Genomic DNA, 23,126 nt, shown 5'->3' with positions numbered 1-23,126 from the left:
AGTAGTGTCCTAGTTCACATTATGCTCCATAGTAACGTCCTAGTTCATTTTATGCTCCATAGATGTGGCCGAGTTCATGCTATGCTCCATATTAGTGTGCCAGTTCATGTTATTCTCCATAGTAGTGTCCTAGTTAATGTTATGCTCCATAGTAGTGTCCTAGTTCATCTTACGCTCCAAAGATGTGTCTGAGTTCATGTTATGCTACTTAGTAGTGTCCTACTTCATGTTATGCTCCATAGTAGTGTCCAAGTTCATGCTATGCTCCATAGTAGCGTTTCAAATCATGTTATGCTCCAAAGTAGCGTTTGAGTTCATGCTATGCTCCATAGTAGTGTCCTAGTTGATGTTATGCTCAATGGTAGTGTCCTAGTTCATGCTATGCTCCATAGTAGTGTCTTAGGCCCTCATTCAGAGCCGCACGTTAACAACAGTACGCTCGTTGCGTTCCGATGTTGACTAACCGCGCATGCTTCGGTGTTACACTGCGCATGTGCGTACGGCAGATTGCGAGTTTTTTTTCTCTCATTCCTAAAATAGCGTACAGGAAGTGACATGTCAAATGTGATTGACAGAACAGGGCGTTTTTGGGTGTTGACGGGGGTGGAGATGAAAAAATGCAGGCGTGGCGAGGCGTTTTTGGGGCGTACATACATTAGCAGATGCGAACGTCAAATGTGTTCGGACCGTCTCATACCTCACTGGAACATCCGCTTTCCCTTCAAAATGCTCGCACAGCTTAGGGTCAGGATTACTCGACCACATTGGCGATGGCCTTCTCCTCCGTTCCGGGACTCAACGATGGTGCTGCGATTAATCGCGGCTGGTCAGTAAAGTAATTAGTGTTGGATTGAAAACCGGCTTGGTATGTGTTTGGAAAGCAGTTTATTGGGATAGCACAAAAGCGTACGCAGGTGGAAATCAGAGCTGCTAATGTCATGATTACACAATCAATTAGCGTACATTTTTGTTGTTTTATTTTGGCCACAATTTGTTGGTTATGGCCTATTGTAACAATAATGTCATCATGTTTTAATTAGCTCCCCTTTTTTTTGGTTTACTGTGGAATTTGCATCGCTATGTGATTTTTTAAACGTTCCTTAAAGAGGCCTTTTTTTTTTTTTAAGAGGGTCAGTTTTTGCCTTTAGGGCCAGGATTAAATGGAACCCATTTGTACAATAATGTCACAATACAATCTCATTTTTTTGTTTTAAATTTATTGTTTAAACACAAACAAATTGGCCTAATATTTTGTTGCCTTTTTTTGTGGCAAAGATATTTGTTAAAAAAAAAAAAAAAAACATAACTGCTAACATAAACGTAAATACAAAATTTAAAAACATTTCACAAGAAAGGAGAGGGAAGTTTTGACCAGAAAGGAATATGAGCCAAGCACAGAAGGAGTGTGGGAAAAGTCGCCATTGCTGTCACCGTTTTCTCGCCCGTTTGGCTGGGTGAGGGTGGGCGCCAGACCGGGTCCGGGATGCCATCGGGCTGGCCTGTCCAGAGGCAGATGTTGTGGCCTCTGGACTAGGCACAGGGCTAGGCACATTTGGAGGATTGGCTGATGTTGTGCCAGAGGTGTAGGATCCGGATGTTCCGGCAGGAAGGGAGGTCGGCTCCACCATGTGCTGGCGAACGAGCTGCTCCAGGGCATCAGCGATGCGGATGTTGGCCCTGGTATTTTCCGCCAGGGCCTGACCAATGGTCACGTTGGCCGCAGCATTTTGCTCCAGGGCCTCAGCCACCCGTATCAGACTGGCGTCCATCCTCTGCAGAATCTCCGTATGGCAATCCGATTTAAAATTGAGTTCTGTGAGGAGGCCCACTGCCTGCGAGGGGGCACGCCCTGGACTGGCTTCTGCAGGGTCCTCAGCCGGATGTACTGGTTCCTCCCCTGCAGAGCCAGCAGAAATTCTGCGGCCAAGGCTCCCCTCTGGAGCAGACTCATCCGCCTCTGTCTCTGTTAGGAAAATTGCGAAAAGACTCACATTAGAATCTACATATTGGCACAATAGCATTTCAGAGTTGGTGACATCACAAGACTTACCTTGGCCAACATGAGGAGCCGCAAAGTCTGGCATGTCCGTATCCATGTTGGACACGCCAAACACCTCCACAGCCTGCACACACCCCTGTGCCAGCTCTTCTAAGTCTGTCAACTCCAATGACACAGGGGTGGGACCCCCACCTGTCCCCCTTGCATGCCTAGCCCTGTCGGCAAGTTTTTGCTTGAGACGATATTTGAAGTCTGCCCATCTGTGGAATGAAATTGGACCCATTATCCTTTTTTTTACAATGGGGTTTGTTTATAGGATGGGAAAGTGTTTACTTACCGCCGTTTGACATCCCGGGCTAGACGGACATAATCACCCACCCTATTGACAGCAACGGCGACCTCCTCCCACATTCTCCACTTCTGGCTTTGGCTCATATTCCTGGCTGCCTGGGGCAGGATGTCAACGCACTTCTGGATCAAAACCTCCATCTCCTTGCTTGTGAAATGTGGCTGCCTTTTTTTTTTGGCAGCTTTGGCGGGTTGACTGGGGCCAGCAGTCTCTTCCATGTCATCCTCCTCACCTATTTGGGTAAATATGCAGATTTAGCCACTTCACAACTTGACCAATATATTTGTTTTAAAATAATCATTGAGACAAAATGCATGAAGGCCTTACCGCCGGATTTTTGGCCATTGTTTCCCTGGTCTGAAGCCATGTCTTCCAGAATGAAATCAACCAGAAATTCAATGTGATTTCGTGACGTATTTATACATGCGTCCTTTGTTTGCGGCCGCATCATTGATTGTGCGTCCCTATGATTCATCCTTAATTTGTGCGGGAAAATAAACACTATTTATGGCTTGGTGTGTGTGGAGTCGAGGTTGGGTTGTTGGATTGTTGGCGGTTAAGTTGTTTGGATTTGGTTGTTTGCGGTTGGAGGATTTGGCAGAGTTGGTTTTTTGTTTGGTTTTGCTACAGTTGTTTTGGATTTCCGTTCGCATTTTTTTGCTTTTTTCCCCATCCTTTCCTGATTTGGTAAGTTTTGTGCAGTCTAATTTGTGGCCAATTGGTGTCTACTTCTGTTTTTTGGTTAGCTATTTTTTTTTAACACTAATTTCATCTTTTTTAGTTTGTTTTGGCTTTCGGACCCAAAGACCTTTTTTTTGGAAATCTTATATATTCGAGTTGGGTAAGTCCATTTTTTTTCTTGCATTTGCGAACTAATTACCGCATTTTTGACTGTTGGTGTAGTGACTTGCATTTGCGAATTAATTACCAAATTTTTGACTGTTGTTGTAGTGACTTGCATTTGCGAATTAATTACCGCATTTTTGACTGTTGGTGTAGTGACTTGCATTTGCGAATTAATTACTGCATTTTTGACTGTTGGTGTAGTGACTTGCATTTGCGAATTAATTACCGCATTTTTGACTGTTGGTGTAGTGACTTGCATTTGCGAACTAATTACCGCATTTTTGACTGTTGGTGTAGTGACTTGCATTTGCGAACTAATTAACGCATTTTTGACTGTTGGTGTAGTGACTTGCATTTGCGAATTAATTACCGCATTTTTGACTGTTGGTGTAGTGACTTGCATTTGCGAATTAATTACCGCATTTTTGACTGTTGGTGTAGTGACTTGCATTTGCGAACTAATTAACGCATTTTTGACTGTTGGTGTAGTGACTTGCATTTGCGAACTAATTAACGCATTTTTGGCGGCTTATTCATCATGTAAACCAGTTTTGCTTTTCCCTTTTCCATTTTTGGGGTCCATTTGAACCCTATTTGACGTACGGTGTGCAATGTCGTTTTCATCGATGGCCAAATGTGTGTTTCGCCTATTTTATGTGTTGGCTTGCAACAATTTGAAAAACAAAAATTCACCCTCTAAATTTTTGATGTCTCATTTTTAGCTTTTTTACAGTTTATACGTATCATGACAATACCCCGGCATGTAAGCAGCTATGGATGGTATCAGAAAGCTAAGTTGTTTTTTGTTACTTTTGGGGTGGCTCAAAAGCCTTACATTGTAAACTTTGAATTTCAGGTAGATCTGGGGCGAATTGTTCTGGCCCTGCTCCCGGAAGACGACCAACCTCAAACTCGTCCCAGGCGTAGGCATCGTAGGCATGCAAGGCCCCAGATATTTCGAACACGTGTCACCCTTTTTGGAATGCCCGATGATGAGGTTTTAAGACGCTACCGTCTACCTCCCAAAATCATCATAGACACTCTCTCATTAATAGAAAGTGATCTTGAGCGGCAAATTGACAGTCCAACAGCAATACCACCACTGACGCAATTTATGGCGGTGTTACATTTCTGTGCCTCAGGATCGTTTCAAACAACGGTGGGAATAGTGGCGGGCATCTCCCAATCCTCCTTTTCCCGGATCCTGAGGGCAGTGATGGAGGCACTTTTCAAGCACCTCCATCATTTTATTAAAATGCCTTTGGATATGGGTGCCCTTAGTGTGGCCAAGGCCAATTTTTACCAAATAGCTGGCTTCCCACACATCATAGGGGTTGTGGATGGTACTCACATACCACTTCAGCCTCCAGCACGGCTGGAGGCAATATTTAGAAACAGGAAACACTATCACTCCCTGAATGTAATGGTGGTATGTGATGCCTCCCTCCAGATCCTGTCCCTGAATGCTAAGTTACCAGGAAGTGCACATGACTCCTTCGTCATCCGGCAATCAGGGATATAGCAGAAATTAACCAACCTACAAGCTGGTGATGCGTGGCTTCTGGGTAAGTGGAGACCTTTAGTACATAACAATGTTAAGCTTGATACACAGTGTTCCTGATGTGGTCTATTTTTGTTCACAGGAGACAGTGGATACCCTTGCATGTCCTGGCTGCTCACTCCTTATTTGGCTCCCACACCAGGGCCACAAAGTGCGTATAATTCCGCACTTACAGCCACCAGGCAAGTGGTGGAGCGCTGTATCGGCCTTTTAAAAGGCCGATTCAGATGCCTCCACCGCTCTGGTGGCGAGCTCATGTATGTGCCGGATATGGTGTCTAAAATTGTGGTCCTGTGTGGGATATTTCACAACATTGCCATAAGGAGTGGTGTCCCAATGCAGCCAGAGGATGCCTTACCTGAGGATGGCCCCCCCGAGGTTGGTCGAAGGTCAGTATGTGGGGGGCCATACGCGATGATGTGGTGGCCAGATTTTTTAGGTAAGTTTGAACAAAACTCCAGTGTTTATACCTAATGTGTTTGTGTTTGTTTGCGAACATCTAATTTTTTTTTTTTTTCTCACCATCTTCTGTTTGTTCACATAATCTTTGGCACTCCAACGCTCACTACTTCCTGCTACCCTTACCAAACCTGGATCTGGTCCTTTTGGGCATATATTCTGGAACCCATATCGCAACGCCATGTTTGTGGAATCATGTTGGCATGGTCCTTCGTCAACCAGTTCTTGATTTTTTGTTTTTATTTAATTATTTCTTGGTATGTGTTGTATTTGAATTTATCACTGTGTTCTTTTTTTGGGAGTGACCACTTTGTTTTCTCTGTTATGTTGTGAATACATTTTTGGAGAGTGAAATGGTCTTCCTTTTTTGGGATGTTAACAGCAAGTGTAACCAGGTTAACACAAGTTACATTTGACTAAGGGGTAAACCAGTACTGACGCCAGTTGAGCTAAACTGAAATATGTTTTCAGCTTCCCAATCCACACCAAAAGGAAGCCTGGCCCAACCTTGGGATTTGTAAGATTGGCCTAAGCAGCTTGCGCACCAACTAGGAACCTGGAAAATGTAGAAATATGTAATTGACACTACACCCAAAAAGGGAAATGACATTGTTACTGTTATGTGTTTCTTGTGTCTGTTTGACATACAAAGACAAAACACAATCTAACTTTTAAAAAAGGGAAATCCTTGCAGGAACAGTCTACTTATGTCAGGCTAAACTATCTTGGTTTAGGATTTAAAAAATGAGCCAGAACGTATATTTGTCTTAATAAATTTATTTTGAAAATATAACAAAAATAAAAAAACTACTGCCGAAGGAGGCCAGACAGCCGGTCGAGGGCCACCAGAATGCCGATGACATGTTGGCGCATCTGCCCCACACAATCCGCCACCTCTTGCCGACGCCTCTGTTCCTCTGTGGGTGAGAAAAGTGTGTGGGTTAATACAACAATAGGGAATCCACATTAAAAAAAAAAAACACAACCAAATCACTCCTAAACCCAAACCAAAAAAAAAAAAGGGGGGGCTGGCAAAAATACAAGGCCTAGGTACAAATTCCCACAGGTATGATATGTGTATGTTGAAATCACCAGGAAGAGGTAAAGGCAAACCTTCAAAATCACCAAAAGTCAAGCCACAAAAACACGAAGAAAGGCAAGACACATGATTACATACAAACAGTTTGTGCTTTAAAAAAAAAAAAAAAAATACATACCGGGAGACAAAACGGGAGCTCCGGAAATACCTCCATGATCCTCCTCGGAGGATCCGTCATTACCCAAAGAATGGGGAGGAGTTATGATGGACTCCGGGGAGGGGGTAATTGGAAGAGGGGTGGGTGGAGGAGAGGGGGAAGTGGGACGGAGGGAAAGGAGGCCCGACATTTCCGGGAGAGGGTCTGGGAAGGATGGGGAGGAGTGGGGAATAGGGGAAAGATTTGGGGTGGAGTGTTGGCTGGGGGTTGGGGATAGTGGCCGGGAACGCCGTCTGGACGGACGGTGACGGCGGAGTCTTGGCTGTCCCCCTAAAATATGACAAAGAAATTGCGGTTAGTTTATGGACAAATCCGGGGAACAAAACTAAAAAAACAAAAAAAAACAACAAATAAGCCAAATAGGAGTAGAATGAATAAATCAGAAATAGAGGGGAAACATGCACATGCAGATATGAGTACAAATAATAAATAGGACAGACAGGAAAACATGCACACGCAGATATGAGTACAAATAATAAATAGAACAGACAGGAAAACATGCACACGCAGATATGAGTACAAATCATAAATAGAACAGACAGGAAAACATGCACATGCAGATATGAGTACAAATAATAAATAGAACAGACAGGAAAACATGCACACGCAGATATGAGTACAAATAATAAATAGAACAGACAGGAAAACATGCACACGCAGTTTGCCCCACAAACACAAACATTAAAACCACAATACATAACACTTACTTGCCAGGATCTGCATGCGAAAGCATGCCAGCAAGCGGGGCGTTCGCCGTTGCAGGTCGGACCACCTGCGCTCTAGCTGCCCGATGTTGCGGCGTGAGCCGAAGGACCGCAGGCGGGACCGTGCCTCCGCATACGCGGAGCGCTTCTGCCGGTTGGTCATGGGTTGAGGTTGGCTGGTGATCCGGCGATCCATGACCTCCGTAAGCACCAGCAGCTCGCGCCTGGTGAATGCGGAGGCTCTCATGATGGCAATGGTGTTTTTCTTAAAAATCATTTTTGATAAAGTGTGTAAAAATTTTCTGATTGGCTAATGTATTTTGGAAATTAACAGGAGCAATTTTATTGGTTAGTGTATGAGTCATGTGTTCGACAGGGCCAGAAATCTCTGGAGAGTTATGATAGGCTTGATGCAGTGACATGCGTAAGCAAATTTAAATAAAGAAATGAACCCAGAGAAATATGCGGGGATCCACAGCAATAGTACAATTGTTTAATTGTGGTTCACATGTTTTTTGAACAATAAAAGCGAATGTTTCATCCGTACGTATTCTGCGGGTAAACACAAACACGGACAAGAGTAAAGTTTCTTGCATTGTGTTGAAAAAAACAAACAATTAAGCTAATTGATACATTGATTGGCATGATACGATTGATGGAGGTAGGCAGAATAAAGGAGCAGGTAATCGACATCTGACAAGGCCACTTCCTGTTTATACTTGTGCGTGCTTTCCTTTCAAGCCATTTCGGGGATGTACGCTCGCTATTTCGTACGCTCGTTAGTTAGAGGAGGGGTCGTCAGAGTTTTGGGAGGAATTTTAGATGCGAACGAAAATACGAGCGAGCCATTGAATTTAAATATTTTTGTACGTACGCCTAACGTACGTGCGCCCGCTTGCGAGTGGGTCTGAATGAGGGCCTTAGTTCATATTATGCTCCATAATAGTGTCCTAGTTCATCTTATGCTCCATAACAGTGTCCTAGTTCATGATATGCTCCATAATAGTGTATTAGTTCATGTTATGCTCCATAGTAGTGTCCTAGTTCATGTTATGCTCCATAGTAGTGTCCTAGTTCATGTTATGCTCCATAGTATCGTCATAGTTCATGTTATGCTCCATAGTAGTGTCCTAGTTAATTTTATGCTCCATAGTAGTGTACTAGTTCTTGCTATGCTCCATAGTAGAATCCTAGTTCATGTTATGCTCTATAGAAGTGTCTTAGTCCATGTTATACTCCTTAGTAGTGTCCTAGTTAATGTTATGCTCCATAGTAGTGTCCCAGTCCATGTTATGCTCTACATTAGTGACCATAATCATGTTATGCTCTATAAGAGTGTCATAGTTCATGTTATGCTCCATAATAATACCCTAGTTCATGTAATGCTCCATAGTAGTGCCCTAGTTCATGTTATGCTCCAATGTAGTGCCCTAGTTTGATTTAAGCCTCATATTAGTGCCCTAGTTCATGTTTTGCTCCATACTAATACCCTAGTACATGTTACGCTCCATAGCAGTGTCCTGGTGCATGTTAAGCTCCATAGATGTGTATCCGAGTTCATGTTATGCTCCATAGTAGTGTCCTAATTCATGTTATGCTCCATAGTAGTGTCCTAGTTGATGTTAGGCTCCATAGTTGTGTCTGAGTTCATGTTATGCTCCATAGTAGTGTCCATAACATGTTATGCACCATGGTAGTGTCGTATTTCATTGTATGCTCCATAGTAGTGTCCTAGTTCATGTCATGCTCCATAGTGGTTTCCTAGTTCATGGTATGCTCCATAGTAGTTTCCGAATTCATGTTTTGCTCCATAGTAGCGTTTGAGTTCATGTTATGCTCCATAGTAGTGTCCTAGTTCATGTCATGCTCCATAGTGGTTTCCTGGTTCATGTTATGCTCCATAGTAGTGTACGAGAACATGTTATGCTCCATAGTAGTGTTTTAGTACATGTTATGCTCCATAGTAGTGTCTTGGTTCATGTTATAATCCATAGTAGTGTCCTAGTTCACATTATGCTCCATAGTAACGTCCTAGTTAATGTTATGCTCCATAGTAGTGTCCTAGTTCATGTTATGCTCCATAGATGTGGCCAAGTTTATGCTATGCTCCATAGTAGTGTGCCAGTTCATGCTATTCTCCATAGTAGTGTCCTAGTTAATGTTATGCTCCATAGTAGTGTCCTAGTACATGTTATGCTCCAAAGATGAGTCTGAGTTCATGTTATGCTACTTAGTAGTGTCCTAGTTCATGTCATGCTCCATAGTAGTGTCTTAGTTCATGTTATGCTCTAAAGTAGTGTCTGAGTTCATGTTATGCTCCAAAGTAGCGTTTGAGTTCATGCTTTGCTCCATAGTAGTGTCCTAGTTCATGTTATGCTCCATAGTAGTGTCCTAGTTCATGTTATGCTCCATAGTAGTGCCCTAGTTCATGATATGCTCCATAATAGCGTCTGAGTTAATGTTATGACCCATAGAAGTGTCCTAGTTCATGTTTTGCTCCTAAGTAGTGTCCGAGTTCATATTATGCTATATTTTAGTGTCCTAGTTCATGGTATGCTCCATAGTAGTTTCTGAGTTCATGTTATGCTCCATAGTAGTGTCTGAGTTCTTGTTATCCTATATAGTAGTGTGTGAGTTAATGTTATGCTTCTTAGTAGTGTCCTAGTTCATGTTATACTCCATAGTAGTTTACTAGTACATGTTATGCTCCATAATAGTGTCCGAGTTAATGTTATGCTCCAAAGAAGGGTCCTAGTTCATGTTATGCTCCTAAGTAGTATACAAGCTCATGTTATGCTCCATAGTAGTGTCCTAGTTCATTTTATACTCCATAGTAGTGTCCTAGTTCATGTTATGCTCCTAAGTAGTGTCCTAGCTCATGTTATGCTCAATAATAGTGTCCGAGTTCATGTTATGCTCTATAGTAGAATCCTTATTCATGTTATGCTTCTAAGTAGTGTCCTAGTTCATGCTATGCTCCATAGTAGTGTCCTAGTTCATATTATGCTCCATAGATGTGTGTCCGAGTTCATGTTATGCTCCATAGTAGTGTCCTAGTTCATGTTATGCTCCATAGAGGTGTCCTAGTTTATGTTGTGCTCCATAGATGTGTTTGAGTTTATGTTATGCTCCATAGCAGTGTCCTAGTTCAAGTTATGCACCATGGAAGTGTCATAGTTCAAGGTTTGCTCCATAGTAGTATCCGAGTTCATGTTTTGCTGCCTAGTAGCGTTTGAGTTCATGTTATGCTCCATAGTAGTGTCCTAGTTCATGTCATGCTCCATAGTGGTTTCTTAGTTCATGATATGCTCCATAGTAGTGTTTGAGTTCTTATTATGCTCCATAGTATTGTTTTAGTACATGTTATGCTCCATAGTAGTGTCCTAGTTCATGTTATAATCCATAGTAGTGTCCTAGTTCACGTTATGCTCCATAGTAAAGTCCTAGTTCATGTTATGCTCCATAGTAGTGTCCGAGTTTATGTTATGCTCCATAGATGTGTATAAATTCATGTTATACTCCATAGTAGTGTCCTAGTTCAAGTTATGCACCATGGTAGTGTCATAGTTCATGGTATGCTCCATAGTAGTGTCCGAGTTCATGTTTTGCTCCATAGTAGCGTTTGATTTCATCTTATGCTCCATAGTAGTGTCCTAGTTCATGTCATGCTGCATAGTGGTTTCCTAGTTCATGTTATGCTCCATAGTAGTGTTTTAGTACATGTTATGCTCCACAGTAGTGTCCTAGTTCATGTTATACTCCATAGTAGTGTCATAGTTCACGTCATGCTGCATAGTAACGTCCTAGTTCATGTTATGCTCCATAGCAGTGTCCTAATTCATGTTATGCTCCATAGATGTGGCCAAGTTCAAGCTATGCTCCATTGTAGTGTGCCAGTTCATGTTATTCTCCATAGTAGTGTCCTAGTTAATGTTATGCTCCATATTAGTGTCCTAGTTCATCTTATGCTCCAAAGATGTGTCTGAGTTCATGTTATGCTACTTAGTAGTGTCCTACTTCATGTTATACTCCATAGTAGTGTCCGAGTTCATGTTATGCTCCATAGTAGTGTCCAAGTTCATGCTATGCTCCATAGTAGCGTTTGTTTTCATGTTATGCTCCAAAGTAGTGTTTGAGTTCATGCTATACTCCATAGTAGTGTCCTAGTTGATGTTATGCTCCATAGTAGTGTCCTAGTTCATGCTATGCTCCATAGTAGTGTCTTAGTTCATATTATGTTCCATAATAGTGTCCTAGTTCATGTTATGCTCCATAACAGTGTCCTAGTTCATGTTATGCTCCATAATAGTGTATTAGTTCATGTTATGCTCCATAGTAGTGTCCTAGTTCATGTTATGCTCCATAGTAGTGTCCTAGTTCATGTTCTGCTCCATTGTATCGTCATAGTTCATGTTATGCTCCATAGTAGTGTCCTAGTTAATTTTATGCTCCATAGTAGTGTACTAGTTCTTGTTATGATCCTTAGTAGAATCCTAGTTCATGTTATGCTCCATAGAAGTGTCTTAGTCCATGTTAAGCTCCAAAGTAGTGTCCTAGTTCATGTTATGCTCCATAGTAGTGTCCTAGTTCATGTTATGCTCCATAGAAGTGTCCTAGTTCATGTTATGCTCTACATTAGTGACCATATTCATGTTATGCTCTATAAGAGTGTCATAGATCATGTTATGCTCCATAATAATACCCTACTTCATGTAATGCTCCATAGTAGTGCCCTAGTTCATGTTATGCTCCAAAGTAGTGCCCTAGTTTGTTTTAAGCCTCATATTAGTGCCCTAGTTCAAGATTTGCTCCATACTAATACCCTAGTACATGTTACGCTCCATAGCAGTGTCCTAGTGCATGCTATGCTCCATTGTGTTTTCCTGGTTCATGTTATGCTCCATTGTAGTGTACGAGATCATGTTATGCTCCATAGTAGTGTTTTAGTACATGTTATGCTCCATAGTAGTGTCTTGGTTCATGTTATAATCCATAGTAGTGTCCTAGTTCACATTATGCTCCATAGCAACGTCCTAGTTAATGTTATGCTCCATAGTAGTGTCCTAGTTCATGTTATGCTCCATATATGTGGCCAAGTTTATGCTATGCTCCATAGTAGTGTGCCAGTTCATGTTATGCTCCATAGTAGTGTACGAGATCATGTTATGCTCCATAGTAGTGTTTTAGTACTTGTTATGCTCCATAGTAGTGTCTTGGTTCATGTTATAATCCATAGTAGTGTCCTAGTTCACATTATGCTCCATAGTAACGTCCGAGTTCAAGTTATGCTCCATAGTAGTGTCCTAATTCATGTTATGCTCCATAGTAGTGTCCTAGTTGATGTTATGCTCCATAGATGTGTCCGAGTTCATATTATGCTCCATAGTAGTGACCAGTTCATGTTATGCACCATGGTAGTGTCGTAGTTCATTGTATGCTCCATAGTAGTGTCCTAGTTCATGTCATGCTCCATAGTGGTTTCCTAGTTCATGGTATGCTCCATAGTAGTATCCGAGTTCATGTTTTGCTCCATAGTAGCGTTTGAGTTCATGTTAGGCTCCTTAGTAGTGTCCTAGTTCATGTCATGCTCCATAGTGGTTTCCTGGTTCATGTTATGCTCCATAGTAGTGTACGAGATCATGTTATGCTCCATAGTAGTGTTTTAGTACATGTTATGCTCCATAGTAGTGTCTTGGTTCATGTTATAATCCATAGTAGTGTCCTAGTTCACATTATGCTCCATAGTAACGTACTAGTTTATGTTATGCTCCATAGTAGTGTCCTTAGTTCATGTTATGCTCCATAGATGTGGCCAAGTTTATGCTATGCTCCATAGTAGTGTGCCAGTTCATGTTATGCTCCATAGTAGTGTACGAGATCATGTTATGCTCCATAGTAGTGTTTTAGTACTTGTTATGCTCCATAGTAGTGTCTTGGTTCATGTTATAATCCATAGTAGTGTCCTAGTTCACATTATGCTCCATAGTAACGTCCGAGTTCAAGTTATGCTCCATAGTAGTGTCCTAATTCATGCTATGCTCCATAGTAGTGTCCTAGTTGATGTTATGCTCCATAGATGTGTCCGAGTTCATATTATGCTCCATAGTAGTGACCAGTTCATGTTATGCACCATGGTAGTGTCGTAGTTCATTGTATGCTCCATAGTAGTGTCCTAGTTCATGTCATGCTCCATAGTGGTTTCCTAGTTCATGGTATGCTCCATAGTAGTATCCGAGTTCATGTTTTGCTCCATAGTAGCGTTTGAGTTCATGTTAGGCTCCTTAGTAGTGTCCTAGTTCATGTCATGCTCCATAGTGGTTTCCTGGTTCATGTTATGCTCCATAGTAGTGTACGAGATCATGTTATGCTCCATAGTAGTGTTTTAGTACATGTTATGCTCCATAGTAGTGTCTTGGTTCATGTTATAATCCATAGTAGTGTCCTAGTTCACATTATGCTCCATAGTAACGTACTAGTTTATGTTATGCTCCATAGTAGTGTCCTTAGTTCATGTTATGCTCCATAGATGTGGCCAAGTTTATGCTATGCTCCATAGTAGTGTGCCAGTTCATGTTAATCTCCATAGTCGTGTCCTATTTAAAGTTATTCTCCATAGTAGTGTCCTAGTTCATGTTATGCTCCAAAGTAGTGTCTGAGTTCATGTTATGCTCCAAAGTAGCGTTTGAGTTCATGTTTTGCTCCATAGTAGTGTCCTAGTTCATGTCATGCTCCATAGTAGTGTCCTAGTTCAAGTTATTCTCCATAGTAGTGCCCTAGTTCATGATATGCTCCATAATAGTGTCTGAGTTAATTATGACCCATAGAAGTGTCCTAGTTCATGTTTTGCTCCTAAGTAGTGTCCTAGTTCATATTATGCTATATTTTAGTGTCCTAGTTCATGGTATGCTCCATAGTTGTGTCCGAGTTCATGTTATGCTCCATAGTAGTGTCCAAGTTCTTGCTATCCTCCATAGTAGCGTGTGAGTAAATGTTATGCTTCATAGTAGTGTCCTAGTTCATGTTATGCTCCATAGTAGTGTCCTAGTTAATGTTATGCTCCACAGTAGTGTCCTTGTTCATGTTATGCTACTTAGTAGTGTCCTAGTTCATGTTATGATCCATAGTTGTGTCCGAGTTCATGTTATGCTCCATAGTAGTGTCCTAGTTCATGTCATGCTCCATAGTAGTGTCTTAGTTCATTTTATGATCCAAAGTAGTGTCTGAGTTCATGTTATGCTCCAAAGTAGCGTTTGAGTTCTTGTTTTGCTCCATAGTAGTATCCTAGTTCATGTTATGCTCTATAATTGTGTCCTAGTTCAGGTTATGCTCCATAGTAGTGCCCTAGTTCATGATATGCTCCATAATAGTGTCTGAGTTAATTATGACCCATAGAAGTGTCCTAGTTCATGTTTTGCTCCTAAGTAGTGTCCTAGTTCATATTATGCTATATTTTAGTGTCCTAGTTCATGGTATGCTCCATAGTTGTGTCCGAGTTCATGTTATGCTCCATAGTAGTGTCCGAGTTCTTGCTATCCTCCATAGTAGCGTGTGAGTTAATGTTATGCTTCATAGTAGTGTCCTAGTTCATGTTATGCTCCATAGTAGTGTCCTAGTACATGTTATGCTCCATAATAGTGTACGAGTTAATGTTATGCTCCAAAGATTGGTCCTAGTTCATGTTTTGCTCCTAAGTAGTGTCCGAGTTCATGTTATGCTCCATAGTAGTGTCCTAGTACATATTATACTCCATAGTAGTGTCGTAGTTCATGTTATGCTCCTAAGTAGTGTCCTAGCTCATGTTTTGCTCAATAAAAGTGTCTGAGTTCATGTTATGCTCTATAGCAGAATCCTTATTCATGTTATGCTTCTAAGTAGTGTCCTAGTTAATGCTATGCCCCATAGTAGTGTCCTAGTTCATATTATGCTCCATAGATGTGTGTCCGAGTTCATGTTATGCTCCATAGTATTGTTTTAGTACAATGTATGCTCCATAGTAGTGTCCTAGTTCATGTTATACTCCATAGTAGTGTCCTAGTTCACGTTATGCTCCATAGTAAAGTCCTAGTTCATGTTATGCTCCATAGTAGTGTCCTAGTTTATATTATGCTCCATAGATGTGTAAAAGTTCATGTTATGCTCCATATTAGTGTCCTAGTTCAAGTTATGCACCATGGTAGTGTCGTAGTTCATGGTATGCTCCATAGTAGTGTCCGAGCTCATGTTTTGCTCCATAGTAGCGTTTGAGTTCATCTTATTCTCCATAGTAGTGTCCTAGTTCATGTCATGCTCCATAGTGGTTTCCTAGTACATGTTATGCTCCATAGTAGTGTAGGAGTTCATGTTATGCTCCATAGTAGTGTTTTAGTACATATTATGCTCCATAGTAGTGTTCTAGTTCATGTTATACACCATGCAAGTGTCCTAGTTCACATTATGCTCCATAGTAATGTCCTAGTTCATGTTATGCTCCATAGTAGTATCCTAGTTCATGTTATGCTCCATAGATGTGGAGGAGTTCATGCTATGCTCCATAGTAGTGTGCCAGTTCATGTTATTCTCCATAGTAGTGTCCTAGTTATTGTTATGCTCCATAGTAATGTACTAGTTCATGTTATGCTCCAAAGATGTTTCTGAGTTCATGTTATGCTACTTAGTAGTGTCCTACTTCATGTTATGCTCCATAGTAGTGTCCGAGTTCATGTTATGCTACATACTAGTGTCCTAGTTCATGCTATGCTCCATAGTAGCGATTGATTTCATGTTATGCTCCAATGTAGTGTCTGAGTTCATGTTATGCTCCATAGTAGTGTCCTAGTTGATGTTATTCTCCATGGTAGTGTCCTAGTTCATGCTATGCTCCATAGTAGTGTCTTAGTTCATATTATGCTCCATAATAGTGTCCTAGTTCATGTTATGGTCCACAACAGTGTCATAGTTCATGTTATGCTCCATAATAGTGTATTAGTTCATGTTATGCTCCATGGTAGTGTCCTAGTTCATATTATGCTCCATAGTAGTGTCCTAGTTTATGTTATGCTCCATAGTATCGTCATAGTTCATGTTATGCTCCATAGTAGTGTCCTAGTTAATTTTATGCTCCAGAGTAGTGTACTAGTTCTTGTTATGCTTCTTAGTAGAATCCTGGTTCATGTTATGCTCCATAATAGTGTCTTAGTCCATGTTATGCTCCATAGTAGTGTCCTAGTTCATGTCATGCTCTATAGTGGTTTCCTAGTTCATGGTATGCTCCATAGTAATGTCCGAGTTCATGTTATGCTCCATAGTAGTGAAATAGATCATGTCATGCTCCATAATGTTTTCCTAGTTCATGTTATGCTCCATAGTAGTGTAAGAGTTCATGTTATGCTCCATAGTATTGTTTAGTATATGTTATGCTCCATAGTAGTGTCCTAGTTCATGTTATAATCCATAGTAGTGTCCTAGTTCACATTATGCTCCATAGTAACGTCCTAATTCATGTTATGCTCCATAGTAGGTCCTAGTTTATGTTATGCTCCATAGATCTGGCCGAGTTCATGCTATGCTCCATAGTGGTGGGCCAGTTCATATTATTCTCCATAGTAGTATCCTAGTTAATGTTATGCTCCTAAGTAGTGTCCTAGTTCATGTCATGCTCCATAGTAGTGTCTTAGGCCCTCATTCAGTCAGTGCGGCCGAAAATTGCTTGTTCGCTATATAGCGAGTGCCTGCTATTTTGAGTGACAGAATGAGGCATATGTGGGTGGTAACAGGGGAAGGTGCTTGAAAACAGGGAGTGGAGATCCGAATGCAGGCGTGCTTAAAGGTCAAAACGGGCGTTTTATGGGAGTTCATAATTAAAACTGGAGCGTCATTGACCATGTCACTTGGTTTTTTTAACTCAGAACTGCTCGCAAAATAGCAGTTGAAAAAACCAACCACAAGAATAGCGAGCAGTTCATACGCTATTCAATGTACTCGATTAATCTATTAAATAGCGGACATGACGTATGATGTTAGCGGCCAGGGGGCATTTTTAACAAATAAATGAGCGTATGTTTTGCTCGCTCGTTCAGTCACGGAGGCGGCAACAGACCTCAAAGAGCGTACGGTCAATTTGAATAGCCACCCGTATTTTCAGGACGAGCGAGCGCTAATTGCGTCCGGCTCTGAATCAGGCCCTTAGTTCATGTTATGCTCCATAGTAGTGTATGAGTTCATGTTATGCTCCAAAGTAGCGTTTGAGTTTATGTTATGCTCCATAAAAGTGTCCTAGTTCATGTTATGCTCCATAGTAGTGTCCTAGTTCATGATATGCTCCATAATAGTGTCTGAGTTAATGTTATGATCCATAGAAGTGTCCTAGTTCACGTTTTGCTCCTAAGTAGTGTCAGAGTTCATATTATGCTATATTTTAGTGTCCTAGTTTATGGTATGCTCCATAGTAGTGTCCGAGTTCATGTTTTGCTCCATAGTAGTGTCCGAGTTCTTGTTATCCTCCATAGTAGAGTGTGAGTTAATGTTATGCTTCATAGTAGTGTCATTGTTCATGTTATGCTCCATAGTAGTGTCCTAGTACATGTTATGCTCCATAATAGTGTCCGAATTAATGTTATGCTCCAAAGAAGGGTCCTAGTTCATGTTTTGCTCTTTAGTAGAATTCTTATTCATGTTATGCTTCTAAGTAGTGTCCTAGTTCATGCTATGCTCCATAGTAGTGTCCTAGTTCATATTATGCTCCATAGATGTGTGTCCGAGTTCATGTTATGCTCCATAGTAGTGTCCTAGTTCATGTTATGCTCCATAGAAGTGTCCTAGTTTATGTTCTGCTCCTAAGTAGTGTCCGAATTCATGTTATGCTATATATTGTTGTCCTAGTTCATGGTATGCTTCATAGTAGTGTCCTAGTTCATGTTCTGTTCCATAGTGGTGTCAGAGTTCTTGTTGTCCTCCATAGTAGTGTTTGGGTTAATGTTATGCTTCATAGTAGTGTCCTAGTTCATGTTATGCTCGATAGTAGTGTTCTATTTCATGTTATGCTCCATAATAGTTTCTTTGTTCATGTTATGCTCCATAATAGTGTCCGTGGTTGATGTTATGCTCTATAGTAGAATCCTTATTCATATTATGCTTCTAAGTAGTGTACTAGTTTATATAATGCTCCATAGTAGTGTCCTTATTCATGTAATGCTCTAAAATAGTTTCCTAGTTCATGTTATGCTCCATAATAGTGTACTAGTTCATGTTATGCTCCATAGTAGTGTCCTAGTTTATATTAAGCTCCATAATAGTGTCCTAGTTCATGCTATGCTCCATAGTATCGTCATAGTTCATGTTATGCTCCATAGTAGTGTCCTAGTTCATGTTATGCTCCATAGTAGTGTTCTAGTTCATGTTATGCTCCATAGTAGTGTCCTAGTACATGTTATGCTCCATAATAGTGTCCGAGTTAATGTTATGCTCCAAAGAAGGGTCCTAGTTCATGTTTTGCTCTATAGTAGAATCCTTATTCATGGTATGCTCCATAGTAGTGTCCTAGTTCATGTTATGCTCCATAGTAGTGTACGAGTTCATGTTATGCTCCATAGTATTGTTTTAGTACATGTTATGCTCCATAGTAGTGTCCTAGTTCATGTTATACTCCATAGTAGTGTCCTAGTTTACGGTATGCTCCACAGAAAAGTCCTAGTTCATGTTATGCTCCATAGTAGTGTCCTAGTTTATGTTATGCTCCATAGATGTGTATAACATCATGTTATGCTCCATAGTAGTGTCCTAGTTCAAGTTATGCACCATGGTAGTATCGTAGTTCATGGTATGCTCCATAGTAGTGTCCGAGTTCATGTTTTGCTCCATAGTAGCGTTTGAGTTAATCTTATGCTCCATAGTAGTGTCCTAGTTCATGTCATTCTCCTTCGTGGTTTCCTTGTTCATGTTATGCTCCATAGAAGTATAGGAGTTCATGTTATGCTCCATAGTAGTGTTTTAGTACATGTTATGCTCCATAGTAGTGTCCTAGTTCATGCAATACTCTATAGTAGTGTCCTAGTTCACGTTATGCTCCATAGTAACGTCCTAGTTCATGTTATGCTCCATAGTAGTGTCCTAGTTCATGTTATGCTCCATAGATGTGGCCGAGTTCATGCTATGCTCCATAGTAGTGTCCGAGTTCATGTTATTAACCATAGTAGTGTCCTAGTTAATGTTATGCTCCATAGTAGTGTACTAGTTCATATTATGCTCCAAAGATGTGTCTGAGTTCATGTTATGCTACTTAGTAGTGTCCTACTTCATGTTTTGCTCCATAGTAGTGTCCGAGTTCATGTTATGCTACTTAGTAGTGTCCTAGTTCATGCTATGCTCCAAAGTAGCATTTGATTTCATGTTATGCTCCAAAGTAGCGTTTGAGTTCATGTTATGCTCCATAGTAGTGTCCTAGTTGATGTTATGCTCCATAGTAGTGTCCTAGTTCATGCTATGCTCCATAGTAGTGTCTTAGGTCATATTATGCTCCATAATTGTGTCCTAGTTCATATTATGCTCCATAGCAGTGTCCTAGTTCATGTTATGCTCCATAGTATCGTCCTAGTTCATGTTATGCTCCATAGTAGTGTCCTTGTTAATTTTATGCTCCATAGTAGTGTACTAGTTCTTGTTATGCTCCATAGTAGAATCCTAGTTCATGTAATGCTCCATAATAGTGTCCTAGTTCATGTCATGCTCTATAGTGGTTTCCTAGTTCATGGTATGCTCCATAGTAATGTCCGAGTTCATGTTTTGCTCCATAGTAGCGCTTGAGTTCATGTTATGCTCCATAGTAGTGTACTAGTTCATGTCATGCTCTATAGTGGTTTCCTAGTTCCTGTTGTGCTCCATAGTAGTGTACGAGTTCATGTTATGCTCCATAGTAGTGTTTGAGTTCTTGTTATGCTCCATAGTAGTGTTTTAGTACTTGTTATGCTCCATAGTAGTGTCCTAGTTCATGTTATAATCCATAGTAGTGTCCTAGTTCACATTATGCTCCATAGTAACATCCTAGTTCATGTTATGCTCCATAGGAGTGTCCTAGTTCATGTTATGCTCCATAGATATGGCCGAGTTCATGTTATGCTACTTAGTAGTGTCCTAGTTCATGTAATGTTCAATAGTTGTGTCCAAGTTCATGTTATGCTCCATAGTAGTGTCCTAGTTCATGTCATGCTCCATAGTACTGTCTTAGGCCCTCATTCAGAGCCACTTGTAAGCGGCAGTACACTCGTTCCGAGCGATGTTCGGCCATCTGCGCATGCGTACGGTTTATAATACACATGCACGAGCCAGTCAGTGCGGCCGAAAATGGCTTGTTCGCTATATAGCGAGTGCCTGCTATTTTGAGTGACAGAATGAGGCGTATGTGGGTGGTAACAGGGGAAGGTGCTTGAAAACAGGGAGTGGAGATCCGAGCGCAGGCGTGCTTAAAGGTCAAAACGGGCGTTTTATGGGTGTGCATAATTAAAACTGGAGCATCATTGACCACGTCACTTGTTTTTTTTTAACTCAGAACTGCTCGCAAAATAGCGGTTCAAAAAACCAACCACAAGAATAGCGAGCAGTTCATACTCTGTTCGAAGTACTCGATTAATCTATTAAATAGCGGACATGACGTATGATGCGAGCGGCCAGGGGGCGTTTATAACAAATAAACGAGCGTATGTTTTGCTCGCTCGATCAGACATGGAGGTGGCAACAGACCTCAAAGAGCGTACGGTTAATTTGAATAGCCACCCCTATTTTCAGGACGAGCGAGCGCAAATTGCGTCCAGCTCTGAATCAGGCCCTTAGTTCATGTTATGCTCCATAGTAGTGTCTGAGTTCATGTTATGCTCCAAAGTAGCGTTTGAGTTCATGTTGTGGTCCATAGTAGTATCCTAGTTCATGTTATGCTCCATAGTTGTGTCCTAGTTCATGTTATGCTCAATAGTAGTGCCCTAGTTAATTATATGCTCCATAATAGTGTCTGAGTTAATGTTATGATCCATAGAAGTGTCCTAGTACACGTTTTGCTCTGAAGTAGTGTCCGAGTTCTTGTTATCCTCCATAGTAGCATGTAAGTTAATGTTATGCTTCATAGTAGTGTCCTAGCACATGTTATGCTCCATGCTAGTGTCCTAGTTCATATTATGCTCCATAGTAGTGTCCTAGTTCATGTTATGCTCCATAGTATCGTCTTAGTTCATGTTATGCTCCAAAGTAGTGTCATAGTTAATTTTATGCCCCATAGTAGTGTACTAGTTCTTGTTATGCTCCATAGTAGATTCCTAGTTCATGTTATGCTCCATAATAGTGTCTTAGTCCATGTTATGCTCCATAGTAGTGTCCTAGTTTATGTCATGCTCCATAGTGGTTTCCTAGTTCATGGTATGCTCCATAGTAATGTCCAAGTTCATGTTTTGCTCCATTGTAGCGTTTGAGTTCATGTTATGCTCCATAGTAGTGTAATAGTTCATGTCATGCTCCATAATGTTTTCCTAGTTCCTGTTATGCTCCATAGTAGTGTACGAGTTCATGGTATGCTCCATAGTAGTGTTTTAGTATATGTTATGCTCCATAGTAGTGTCCTAGTTCATGTTATAATCCATAGTAGTGTCCTAGTTCACATTATGCTCCATAGTAACGTCCTAATTCATGTTATGCTCCATAGTAGGTCCTATTTCATGTTATGCTCCATAGTAGTGTCCTAGTTCAAGTAATGCACCGTGGTAGTATCGTAGTTCATGGTATGCTCCATAGTAGTGTCCGAGTTCATGTTTTGCTCCATAGTAGCGTTTGAGTTAATCTTATGCTCCATAGTAGTGTCCTAGTTCATGTGATTCTCCTTCGTGGTTTCCTTGTTCATGTTATGCTCCATAGAAGTATAGGAGTTCATGTTATGCTCCACAGTAGTGTTTTAGTACATGTTATGCTCCATAGTAGTGTCCTAGTTCATGTAATACTCCATAGTAGTGTCCTAGTTCACGTTATGCTCCATAGTAATGTCCTAGCTCATGTTATGCTCCATAGTAGTGTCCTAGTTCATGTTATGCTCCATAGATGTGGCCGAGTTCATGCTATGCTCCATAGTAGTGTGCCAGTTCATGTTATTCTCCATAGTAGTGTCCTAGTTAATGTTATGCTCCATAGCAGTGTACTAGTTCATGTTATGCTCCAAAGATGTGTCTGAGTTCATGTTATGCTACTTAGTAGTGTCCTACTTCATGTTTTGCTCCGTAGTAGTGTCCGAGTTCATGTTATGCTACATAGCAGTGTCCTTGTTCATGCTATGCTCCAAAGTAGCGTTTGATTTCATGTTATGCTCCAAAGTAGCGTTTGAGTTCATGTTATGCTCCATAGTAGTGTCCTAGTTGATGTTATGCTGCATAGTAGTGTCCTAGTTCATGCTATGCTCCATAGTAGTGTCTTAGTTAATATTATGCTCCATAATTGTGTCCTAGTTCATGTTATGGTCCATAACAGTGTCCTAGTTCATGTTATGCTCCATAATAGTGTATTAGTTCATGTTATGCTCCATTGTAGTGTCCTAGTTCATATTATGCTCCATAGTAGTGTCCTAGTTCATGTTATGCTCCATAGTATCGTCCTAGTTCATGTTATGCTCCATAGTAGTGTCCTAGTTAATTTTATGCTCCATAGTAGTGTACTAGTTCTTGGTATACTCCATAGTAGAATCCTAGTTCATGTTATGCTCCATAATAGTGTCTTAGTCCATGTTATGCTCCATAGTAGTGTCCTAGTTCATGTCATGCTCCATAGTGGTTTCCTAGTTCATGGTATGCTCCATAGTAATGTCCGAGTTCATGTTTTACTCCATAGTAGCACTTGAGTTCATGTTATGCTCCATAGTAGTGTCCTAGTTCATGTCATGCTCCATAGTGGTTTCCTAGTTCCTGTTGTGCTCCATAGTAGTGTACGAGTTCATGTTATGCTCCATAGTAGT

Source organism: Taudactylus pleione, unplaced genomic scaffold, assembly GCF_031769625.1.
Source record: "Taudactylus pleione unplaced genomic scaffold, aTauple2 ptg000802l, whole genome shotgun sequence".
In the NCBI taxonomy this organism is placed as follows: Eukaryota; Metazoa; Chordata; class Amphibia; order Anura; family Myobatrachidae; genus Taudactylus; species Taudactylus pleione.
The sequence above is the reverse complement of the archived record's forward strand: the minus strand, read 5'-3'. Positions refer to the sequence as shown.